Here is an 11,700-nt window from a genome sequence, read left to right as displayed (position 1 = left end):
TAGAACTGCGAGTGGGCGGCAGTATGTCATGATCATGATGTGTGCTGCTACTCGATTCCCAGAGGCTGTGCCCCTGGGAAACATTAGGACTCCTGCGGTAGTAAAGGCACTCATTAAATTTTTCACCACGGTAGGGTTACCTGGACAGATACAGTCAGATCAGGGGAGTACCTTCACGTCCCGTGCATTTCAGCAAATGTTGACACGGATGGGAGTTAAACAAATTCTAGCCTCTGCATACCACCCGGAATCTCAAAGAGCGTTGGAAGGATTCCACGCGACTTTAAAGACCACGATTAAAACCTACTGTCAGGAAAACGCTCGAGACTGGGATGATGCATTACCACTTCTGTTATTTGCAGTGAGGGACAAGGTTCAGGAATCTCTGGGGTTCAGTCCGTTTGAGCTCGTTTTTAGTCACAGGCCCAGAGGACCCCTAACCTTACTCAAAGAAAAATGGTCTGGTCTAAATGTGCAAGTCAATATGATTGACGATGTTTTGAGGTTCCGTGAGAGGCTCTATAAGGTTTGCGAGTTAGCAAAGCAAAATCTTAAAGACTCCCAGACTGAAATGAAACAATGGTATGATAAACGAACCCGAGAACAAAAATTTCAAGTGGGCGATAAGGTTTTGGTCCAGTTCCCTGTAGTTACCAACCCCCTACAGGCGAGATTTCAAGGGCCGTACAAGGTGATCAAGAAAACAGACTCTCTGAATTATGTGATCGAAACACCTGATAGACTAAAGCCGAGCCAGTTGGTTCATGTTAACACGCTCAAAGGCCTTTTCCTATGCTACATTTTTTATGTTCGAGATGATCGAAGTTGTACCTAACCAATTTAAATCACAGACATCTCAAACTATTCTTCCGCAACAGCTCTTTAATCTATTTATTTCCGTCCTTTGGCCAAAATTTATCTCCCCTCTCGCCCCGTCCACTGACAAAGTGGAGTGGGGGTGGTTCCAGCTGCCTCCACCCTCAAACCGTCACAGTCCGTGTAGGAAAGGGGTTCCTATGGAGCTGTCGGGGCTGAGGGATAGCCTGTGGGTGCTGGCGTACCATTACACCCAGCGCGGACAAATGCATTTGACCTACCATTGACTGCTGACACAGGGAGACACCATCTCCACCCACTGCACCACCCTGCCGTTCTCGACCCTTTCATGTGTGGGAGAGGTTGGGAGATCGGGACGGTTTTCGGAGCATCCCTGACTAGTAACCGAGGTTCGTTCTGTTCACTGAAACCGCAGCGTCTTCCTGGACCCTCGATTTAACCTGCTTACTCCTCCCGGTGCAATCGACCCCTTCCCTCAAAAATCCCCTGTTCTCGCGTTTTTTACCACTCACTCACCTGCAGAGCGTCACATCCAGGGCGCTCGAGGGTCGTTTGAGAATTTCGTTCCTAGCAGTCTTAAATAGCGTCGCTCCCAGTGCTATTCAATCTGATGATGCCCGCGGATTGGATGAGCAAAGGTTTCAACATCGCTGGGTTTTCCCCACATTCCTGGTAAATTTCCGTCATTGTCTGTGTTTGCCAGCGCCTGTGACGCCTGTTTGCCAGCACCTATATATAGTTTTGAGTGAATTGGGTGAAGCAAAAATAAGAAACGATTAAGGAAGTAAGGACTGTCGTGGGTGGGCTGAGGTTGATGTACACAGTGAGCTTACATCTCCTCCATCCGCACTACCTCCTGTTCTTAAATCCATCACTACAACTTTAAAAAAGCTTGCTTATACTTTTTCGTAGGTCTGAAGAGGGGTCTTAACCTGGTTTCAATCCTCCACAGATGCTGACTGACCTGCTGCGACTTTCCACTATTTTACCGATCCTGAATTGATGACCCTGATCCTCTTCCAACCGACCCCAATGCAGAAGCTTAAACACAACACTAAGCCCCAGCACACAGAGGGTCACTAACCCAAAACGTCGACTGTACTCTTTTCCATTGATGCTGCCTGATCTGCTGAGTTCATCCAGCATTTTAGGTGTGTTGCTCGGATTTCCAGCATCTGCAGATTTTCTCTTGCTTGTAAGGAGGTGCAGGTGTGATCTCTGTAAAGTCACTTCAAGGCTGAGGTGGATGGCTCTGTAAAGCCATCTCATAGGCACACCAAACTGGAATCAACGAAGGACGCTTGGAAACTTTAGCAGGGTTTGAATGCTACCACCTCTACCAAATTAAAGCAAGCAGAGGACAACAGAGCTTCAGTCCCGGCTGAGTTCAATACCTTCTGTGCTCACATTGAACATGGGGGAATAATTGCAGACACCCACATCTCCCGATGATCCTATGATCTGAAGCTGACATGCAGTAGCCCTCAGGAGAGTGAATCCAAGGGAAGTATTTGGACCGGACGGGGTACCTGGTCATGTTCTAAAGACCTGTGCTGTCCAACTGGTTGGAGTGTTCACTGAGATCTTTAAACTCTCGCTTGGTAATGTGAGGTACCCACTTGCTTCAAGCAGGCTTCAATTATATCGGTGCCCAAGAAAATCGTGGTGACCTGCCTCATTGACAATCGCCCGGTTGCACTTACATCCACAGTAATGAAGTGTTCTGAGAGGCGGGTGATAGAGCATATCTACTCCTGCCTGACCTGTTGCTGAATTCCCATTTGCGTCCTGGAGCAACAGGTCCACAGCGGATGCCATTTCTCTGGCTCTTCACTCAACCCTAGAACATTTGGACAGCAAAGATACATACATCAGGATTGTTTTTATCAATTACAGTTCAGCATTTAATATTATCATCCCCTCAAAACTAATCAATAGGCTCCAAGACTTTGGCCTCAGTACCCCCTTGTGCAATTGGATTCAGGATTTCCTCACTCACAGACCCCGGTTAGTTTTGATTGGCAGCAACATCTCCTCCATGATCTCTATCAGCATAGGTACACCTGAGGGCTGTGTGTAAAAGGTAGAAGACCCAACTCTACTTGTGTTACACCTACGACCATGTGATTAAGCACAGCTCTAACAATATATTCAAGTTTGCTGATGACAGCACTGTTGTGGGCCAAATCGAAGGTGGTGATGCATCAACATACAGGAGGAAGGTTACAAATTTGGCTAAGTGGTGTCATAACTCTTACTTAATGTCAGCAAGACAAAGGAACTGATCGTAGACTTCAGGAAATGGAAACACAGGCCCATGAGCCAGTCGTCATTGGAGGATCAGAGGTGAAGAATGTTAGCAACTTTAAATTCCTTGGTATTACTATTTTAGAGAACCTGCCCTGGACCCAGCATATACGTGCAATTCTGAAGAAAGCATGGCAGCATCCTTAAGAGCTTACAGAGATTTGGCATGACATCTAAAAATTTGACAAACCTCCTTAGATGTGTTGGAGAGACTATTGACTGGATGCATCATGGCCTCGTATGGAAATGCCAGAGAGTTGAATGGAAAATCGGACAAAAGGAAGGGGATCCGGCAGAGTACATCATGGGTAAAACCATCCCAACCATTGTGCAAATCGACATGAAATGCTGTTGTAGGAAAGCAGCATCCATCATCAGAAATTCTCACCACCCATGCTCATTTCTCACTGCTGCCGTCAGGTAGAGGGTACAAGAGCCTCTGGACTCACATCACCATGTTCAACAACAGGTACTACCCCAGAACCATCATGTTCTTGGTCAAAGGGATTAACCACACTCACTTAACCATCCACTGAGATATTCCCACAACCAATGATGTCATTTTAAGGACTCTTTACCTTGTTATTTCGTGTATTCGTTATTTATTGCTATTTATTTGCATTTGCGTTTTACTCTGTTTGTTGTCACCAGCACTCTAGTTTTTTTCATTGATCCTCTATAGATTTGCTGAGTATGCCTGCAGGAAAATGAATCTCAGGTTGTATATGGTGACATATTTATACTTTGACAGACCTTGACCAATACATCATGTGCTCTCTTAACCACCTTATGAACCGCACGTCAACTCTAAGGGATCTATGGAATTGGACCCCAAGATTCAACTGCTCCTCCACATTGCTAAGAATTTTACCATTTATCTTTTGTCTATCGTCAAGTTTGACCTTCGCTCTTTCCAGGTTAAACTCCATCTGCCACTACTCAGCTCAGCTCTGCATCCTATCAATGTCCAGTTGTAACCTACAGCACTCTGATGACACTACCAACCTTTATGGCATCTGGAAACTTATTCACCTAGCCTCCCATTTCCTTATACGTCATTTATAAAAATCATGAAGAACAGGGTTTTCCAAGACACCACTGGTCACCCAACTACCATCTGCTACCACTCTCTGCCTTCTGTGGGCAAGCCAAATCTGATTCCACACATCTGAGTTCCCCTGTATCTCACTCCTGACTTATCGAATGAGTTTCCAATGGGGAACGATGTCAAACAGCTTACTAAAATCCATACACATCCACTGCTCTGCCTTCATCAAATTGTTTTGTCAGTTCTTTGAAAAGGTCAATCTGAAAAGGTCGTGAAGCACAACCTGCCCCTTCACAAAGCCACGTTGATTATCTCCAATCAGATTATACTTTTCCAAATGCTCATAAATTCTCTGTCTGATCATACTCACCAATAATTTTCCCATGACTGATGTAAGTAACTAGTTTATATTTCCCAGGGTTATCCCTATTAGTTGTTAACCATGTGATGAAATATTCTGTATGAATAGCATTTAAAACTGTTTTTCACTGTGACAATAATAAAGCAATCTTAATCCCAATCTGATCACAAATTAAAGTCATAATTTGGAAACAGATGTGGATGTAAGCACTGTAATACAACATATAACATGAGACATTGAAGGTAGAAAAGTCCAGCACAGGAACTTGGCCCTTCAGCCCATGATAGCTGTGCCAAATACAATTCCAAATTGAACTACATCTCTTTTTCTTACAGAATGTCCATTCCCCACACACTTCTGTGCCTATTTAATAGCCTCTGAAACACCTCTATCTACTCGTCTCCGTCACCTCTATCTACTCGTCTCCGTCACTCGTCTGCGCATCTTCTTTGAACCTTTTTCCTCCCTCCTTAAATTCAAGGCCCTCCGGCATTAGTAATTTAAACTCAAGCCAATTACCCTCTCTATATGCCTATCATAACATTATAATTTTTTCCCAGGGCTCTTGCTGCTTCGGGGAGGGTGCAGGACAGATTCCCGAGGATTATGCCCGGTCATGCCCGGATTAGAGGGCATGATCTATAAAGAGAGGTTGGACAAGCTAGAGCGGTGGAGGCTGAGGGGAGCCCTGATAGAAGTCTATATGATTAAGAGAGTATAAATACAGTTGGTAGCTTTCTTTCGGGGTTAAGATGAGAAGAAGAAAGTTTAAAGGAGAAGTATTTTACAAAGAGAGTGGTGGGTACCTATAATGTATGTATGACAGGGTGATGGAGGTAAGAGTCAATTAGACGGGCACATGGATGTGCAGAGAATGGAGGAATATAGACTGCCCAGAGAGAAAATGATTAGGCATTGAATTACAAGTTTACTTAAGTGTTAAAGAGCCTGTTCCTGTGATGTACTATGCTCCAGGTTCTGTGTCCTATATTGTGCTCCATGTTCCTTGTTGTGTCTAAGCCCTATGTTCGATGTTCCGTATTCTATGTTCTATATTCTGTGTTCTATGTCCTATATTATATCTTCTTTCTTTTCCAGATCACAGCCGAGACACTCAATTCCGGGAATGCACAACGGGAACAGTGAAGTGGGTGAGGTGAGCCGTCAAACCAGTGGAATATCCTCTGCTCTGTAGCCTCCCACTGTACTCAGGTTTCTAGTTATTCTTGTGTTGAGATCTCATAAATCCCTTTATGTGCCTCAATTGTCTTCCCACTGTGAATGACAGATGTAGGTCTGGATGTAAAATGACCCAATATTCAGCCACCGACACAAAAGACAATGAAATAACTAAGTGCTTTAATTTGAATGGCACTGATTCAGAATAAAACACTGCACTCTGTGGCCACTTTATTAAGTATCTCCTGTACCTAATAAAAGTGGCCATTGAGTGTAGGTTCATGGTCTTCTGCTGTGGTAGTCCATCCACTTCAAAACTTGTCATAGTCGCCCACAGAACTGCTGTTGACTCAATGTTATTTTTTTGTTTTTCACACCTTTGTGTCTGTAAACTCTAGAGACTATCGTGTGTGATAATTCAAGGAGGTCATTTGTTTTTGAGATACTCAAACCATCTGGCACCAATAATCATTCCACAATGAAAGTCACCTAGAATCACATTTCTTCCCTATTTTCATGTTTGGCCTGAAGAAGTGTACCACTTGACGATATCTGCATGTTGTTATGCATTGAGTTGCTTCCTAATGATTGGCTGCTTAGATATTTGCATTAATGTGCAAGTGTATAGGTGTAGCTAATAAAGTCGGCATTGAGTGGTTTTGGGTTTAACAAGAAGAGGATCAAATTGATCATTGATTGTTTTGAGTCCTGTATTCTGCAAGGTAAGATATATTGAAAACAACTTGTCTCCAAATTGGAAAAGGTTTAATTTTTGTCACATTTACAGAGCGCACTGTTTATACCATTTAAATCATTCCACAGTGCGTTGAGGTAGAGTAAGTTAAAACAATAACAATGCAGTATAAAGTGTAACAGCTACAGAGAATGTTGGCTCTTTACCCGACAGCTGTGAGGTACTGTCCATAAATTGTCAAAGGCCTACCAACAAACAACCTGCAAAAAAAAAACGTGCAGATATAAATAATACTGATTGCATGAGTTGTAAAGTGTCCTTGAAAGTGAGTTCTTCAGTTGTGGGATCAGTTCAGAAAAGTGGTGAGTGAAGTTATCCGGGGCTGGTTCAGGAGCCTGATTGTTGGAGGGTGATGGCAAGGGATTCAAAACTACTGACCCTCTCCATCTCCGTCCCCCTATTAAGTCAGGCTAATGTATTCCCTGCTTCTTTGTCCTGTAGTTCGTATCGGCTCTTTGATTTTGCAGCTATTGAGTGAGAGATTGTTGTAGTGGCATCACTCGACAAGATTTTCAGTCTCCCTTCCATATTCTGATTCGTCACCACTTTTGATTCAGCCAGACTTACTTTGGCATCGGAGCTGTACTTAGCTACACAATCATAAAGTGAGTAGGGCTCGGAGTTAAGCACACATCTTGTGATACACCAGTGTACCTATGCAGCAGGGGGTGTTGCCAATCCATACGAAGTGGCCGCAAGTTCATAAAGAGGTAGGTTTTGAGGTTAAGAGTCTAACTTATTGTACTAGGGAACAACTTAATAGTCTCGTAGTGTAAGGTAATTGGTGGAAACATATGAAATTCACAGCCACCGACATTGGGTTGTGGTTCACTTTGGAAGGCTGTCTTGACGCGATGACGTGATTACGTAATGAGCTTTTTACCGTGCGAGATTTCAGTGTTCAGAGTAAATGAGTGGTTACGGTAGTTCATCAACTAAAACGCTTTCGTAGTTTTTATTTGCGAAAACCTACATTGGTGACCGCAATGCTGGAGGCCGATTCCAGAGTTGTTGAACGTGTCGGCCAATGCAGTCGCTTTCAAACTGCCGGAGTTTCTGGCAACAAAATGCCGTTGCTTGGTCTGTACAAACCGAGGCCCAGGTCGCGCTGCCAGAAATGTCCGCCAACAGTACCAAAAATTTCAATGTGGTAGCGTCGCTCAGCAAATCCACGGCTGCTAGAGTGGTGAGTCTACTAGAAAACCCCCCTGAACACGATAAACACGATAAAATTTGAACTTTCGGACGGGCGTATCTGCGGAAATATCGCCTATGGCAAGCACTGAAATTGCGCTCCTGTCCAAATATCTATTGAGAGAAATGATTCTTAAGGAGTCCATTTAGAATGTGCTGACACAGAAAGAACGTGCAAAGCAACTTGCAGGGCAACGTATAAACCAATTTGCAAAATCAGGATGAAACAATAGCTTGCTGATTAAAGAAGCGATACGGGTAACGGGAAGACATGCTTAACGGTTGAACAATAACGGTGTTAATGCGCTGAGGCTGATAAGTGGGCCAAAGGGGTAATCACATTTGTAATTTTGTAATGAGATTAAAGAAGAATGTAGGGTATAAAAAACTGTGCAAAGTGTAATTCGGCACTCAATCTAGCAGGAGCTGGTTGGGTCCGACTCTGCAGACTCGAAAAATAAAGTTTACCGTTCTGCAAATTGCTGAGACTCAGTGTGTTTCTGACAACGTGGGGGCTCGTCCGGGATCCACACTCCGGCCGCGGTGGACACGAGGAAGGACATCGGAGACGGTGCACCCCGCCGAGTTTGGCGGTCCCTGACTCCTTGCTCGTCGCTCCAACGCGGCTTGAGCGAGTGATATCCGGACAGCGCAGAGCGGTAAACGGGGAGAAGGGGACAGTACCTGGTACTGGAAGTCCCCAGGACGCACCGGGTAAGTGCCTACTATTATAGTAGAAAGGTGCGGGAATAAGTAAGGACGGAGAAGACCGGGATCGCTACCCGGGGGTCCTCCTGATTAAGTAAGAGCGGAATAAGATGGGAGGGGGTGGCTCTAAAAAGAAAGAGGAAACGGAGAGACCGGGACCATACCCGGGGGTTCCTCCTGATAGCCCCCTCGGTAGAATGTTTGAGAATTGGGGATGTGGAAGACTAAAAGGGAAACAAAAGAAAAAAATGATACAGTACTGTTTAATTTGGTCGAAACAGCCGATAGAAAAACCTGCGGTCTGGTGGCCGCGGCTTGGGTCTGAGGAGGATTGGGTACGACAAGCCTTAAACATTTACGTTAATTCAAAACCAAATGTAAAACCGGAAGAAATTGCTTATGCTTTTTGTTGGGCTCCCTGGCCAGGAGTAACAACAAAGAGTTTTAAGTTGGGCATTAAAGGTGAGCGGAAGTGGGACCTACTCGATCATTTACCCCCTCCCTATGTCCAGCCTTCTGCGCCCCTTACGGGAGCAGAGGGAGGACGTGAAGAAAGTGAAAAAAACAGAAGAAATAGACCTGAAGAGGGAAGAGAGGGATGTTAGGGAAAAAGCAAAAGCAAGGATCGAAACAAGGAGTGTGACAGGAGCAGATAAGAAAAAGAAAGACGAATTAAAAAAGGAAGAGGTACAGCTGTGTCCCCTTCGAGAGGTTCCAATGGGAGGAGAACGGGGAGGAACAGGATTTGTAAACGTCCCTCTGACAAGTACCGAAGTACGAGGATTTAAGAAAGATATGAAAACTTTATTAGAAGATCCGATGGGACTGGCAGAACAGTTGGATCAATTCTTAGGACCTAATGTTTACACTTGGGAAGAAATGCATGCGATTATGGGAACGCTATTTTCTGCACAAGAGAGGCAAATGATACGACAAGCTGCAATATCAATTTGGGGAAGGGAACAGCCGAATGAGTTACCGGGGGACCGGAAATTTCCAGTAAACGACCCACAGTGGGACAAACAAGCAGAAGAGAGAAGACGGCAATATCCCATTGCCATGGAAGGGAGGAGGGGATTACAACCTGTAATTGAGACATTAGTATCAGATGGACTCCTGGAAGAATGTATGTCACCCTTTAATATCCCCATCCTACCGGTCCGAAAGCCCGACGGCACGTATCGAATGGTTCAAGATCTGAGAGGCTTAAATGCGGTAGTCCAAACACGATACATTAATGAGCAAAATACCTCCTGAACATGAATGGTTCAGTGTGATAGATCTAAAAGATGCCTTTTGGAGTTGCCCGTTGGAGGAAGGTAGCCGAGATATGTTCGCATTTGAATGGGAAAATCCCTTCACTGGGCGGAAGAAGCAACTCCGGTGGACCGTCTTGCCCCAAGGGTTCACGGAGTCCCCAAACCTATTCGAACAGGTACTGGAGCAAGTATTGGCTGGATTCCATTGTACCGAAAAGAACCAACTATTACAGTATGTCGATGACCTACTACTATCGGGACCAGCAGAGGAGGTAGTGCGAGACGATACTATAAGACTCCTGAATTACCTAGGAGAAAAAGGATTGCGGGTGTCCAAGAAGAAACTGCAATTTGTCGAGAAGGAAATAACATATCTCGGACACAGAGTCAGTAAAGGGCACCGCCAAATAACCCCAGAAAGAATAGCGGGAATAACTAAAATACCGCTTCCCAGGACAAAGAAGGAAATAAGACAATTTCTGGACTTAGTGGGCTATTGCCGGATTTGGATAGAGAATTATACCCCCCTGGTGAAGTTTATGTACGACAAATTGGCAAAGGAAGACCGGGGAATGATCAGCTGGACCGAAGAAGAAGAACAGAAGTTCAGGAAAATAAAAGGGCAACTAATTCGGGCCCCGGTATTAACACTGCCAGCACTGGAAAAGCCCTTTCAGCTGTATGCAACAAACAATGAAGGAACTGCGTTAGGAGTACTAACCCAAGAAAAAGGAGGAAAGCGGCAACCTGTGGCCTTTTTATCAAAAATGTTAGACCCGGTATCCCGGGGATGGCCGACGTGCATACAAGTCGTAGCGGCAGCAGCCGTACTAGTAGAAGAAGCACGGAAATTAACCTTTGGGGGAAGAATGAATACCCCGCACTCCGTTAGCACCCTCTTAGCCCAAAAAGCTCAGCGGTGGTTGACGGACTCTCGCATACTGAAATACGAAACCATTCTGATGGTCGGGGATGATTTAAGCTTTGAAAAGAACAATAGTTGTAACCCGGCACAGTTCTTATACGGAGAATCAACAGGGGAGCCCGACAAACATCAGAAGGCGAGTGGAAGCTGCACACCCCCTGGCACCCTCAGAGCTCAGGAAGAGTTGAGAGGATGAACAGTACTTTGAAGAAGCAATTGACAAAACTAATGGAAACCAAGCTACCCTGGACCAAGTGTCTACCCCTGGCCCTACTAAGAATCCGCACGGCTCCTCGAAAAGATATAGGAGTATCCCCTTATGAAATGTTGTTTGGCCTTCCATATTGGAACAAGGTGGAGGGCTATCCTTCCCTGCAAGGGGGAGATGTCTTTGTAAGGGACTATTTACAGGCACTGTCTCGTTCTTTTGCAGAATTGCGCAGGAAGGGGTTACTCGCACAAACCCCACCTCTGGACTTCGCACTCCACCGAACTCAGCCCGGTGACTGGGTCCTGATTAAGACTTGGAAGCCAGAGAAGTTACAGCAGCAGTGGGAAGGCCGATTCCAGGTGCTACTGACCACCGAAGCCGCAGTAAGGACAAAAGAAAAAGGGTGGACCCACGCCGCGAGAATCAAGGGACCCGTAAAGCCCGAAGAAGGTGCAGAATGGACTTGCGTCCAGGGAGAAGACCCGATGGTGCTAAAGCTCAAAAGACGGACAGATTGAACTTTGGGACTGTAATGTATATACTGCTATTGTTGAGAAGCGCTGAAGGGGGATGTGATAAGTGCAGGACGACGGTAAGGGTGGGCATGACGGTTTTTCCAGGGTCCTTTGTATCACACTCGCATGTAAACGAGAAATGTTATGACTACAACAAAAAGGAGGAGTATGTGGAAAGTTTAATCTAACCAACTGCTGCTGAAAGATAGATGACAACGGAAAGGTGGTTCAAAAAAATATCAGATAAAATAAGGAAACTAGCCCACGTGCCGGTACAGACCTGGAAGCCGCTGGGGTATTGGGACTGGCTGGACGGATGGTTGAAAGGAGGCTGGTGGCGAACCGCTTTAGGGGTTATAGGAGGGGGATTGATGGTCCTCCTTCTGCTACCATGTCTGATCC

The 11,700-nt window shown here is 45.2% G+C and overlaps 1 protein-coding gene across 1 annotated transcript in view; it reads right to left on the bottom strand.

The window, feature by feature from the left end:
* Nucleotides 1-2,653: 2,653 nt before the first annotated feature.
* The window catches only part of LOC132393287 (protein FAM187B-like), a 33,530-nt gene continuing 24,483 nt past the window's right edge, over nt 2,654-11,700 (bottom strand). Inside the window, exon 3 of the mRNA XM_059968329.1 lies at nt 2,654-2,677. The gene's annotated coding sequence lies outside the window, so the exon portion shown is untranslated. The remainder of the gene's footprint in view (nt 2,678-11,700) is intronic.

The sequence above is a fragment of the Hypanus sabinus genome, chromosome 1, assembly GCF_030144855.1.
Source record: "Hypanus sabinus isolate sHypSab1 chromosome 1, sHypSab1.hap1, whole genome shotgun sequence".
Taxonomy (NCBI): domain Eukaryota; kingdom Metazoa; phylum Chordata; class Chondrichthyes; order Myliobatiformes; family Dasyatidae; genus Hypanus; species Hypanus sabinus.
The sequence above is the reverse complement of the archived record's forward strand: the minus strand, read 5'-3'. Positions and strand labels throughout refer to the sequence as shown.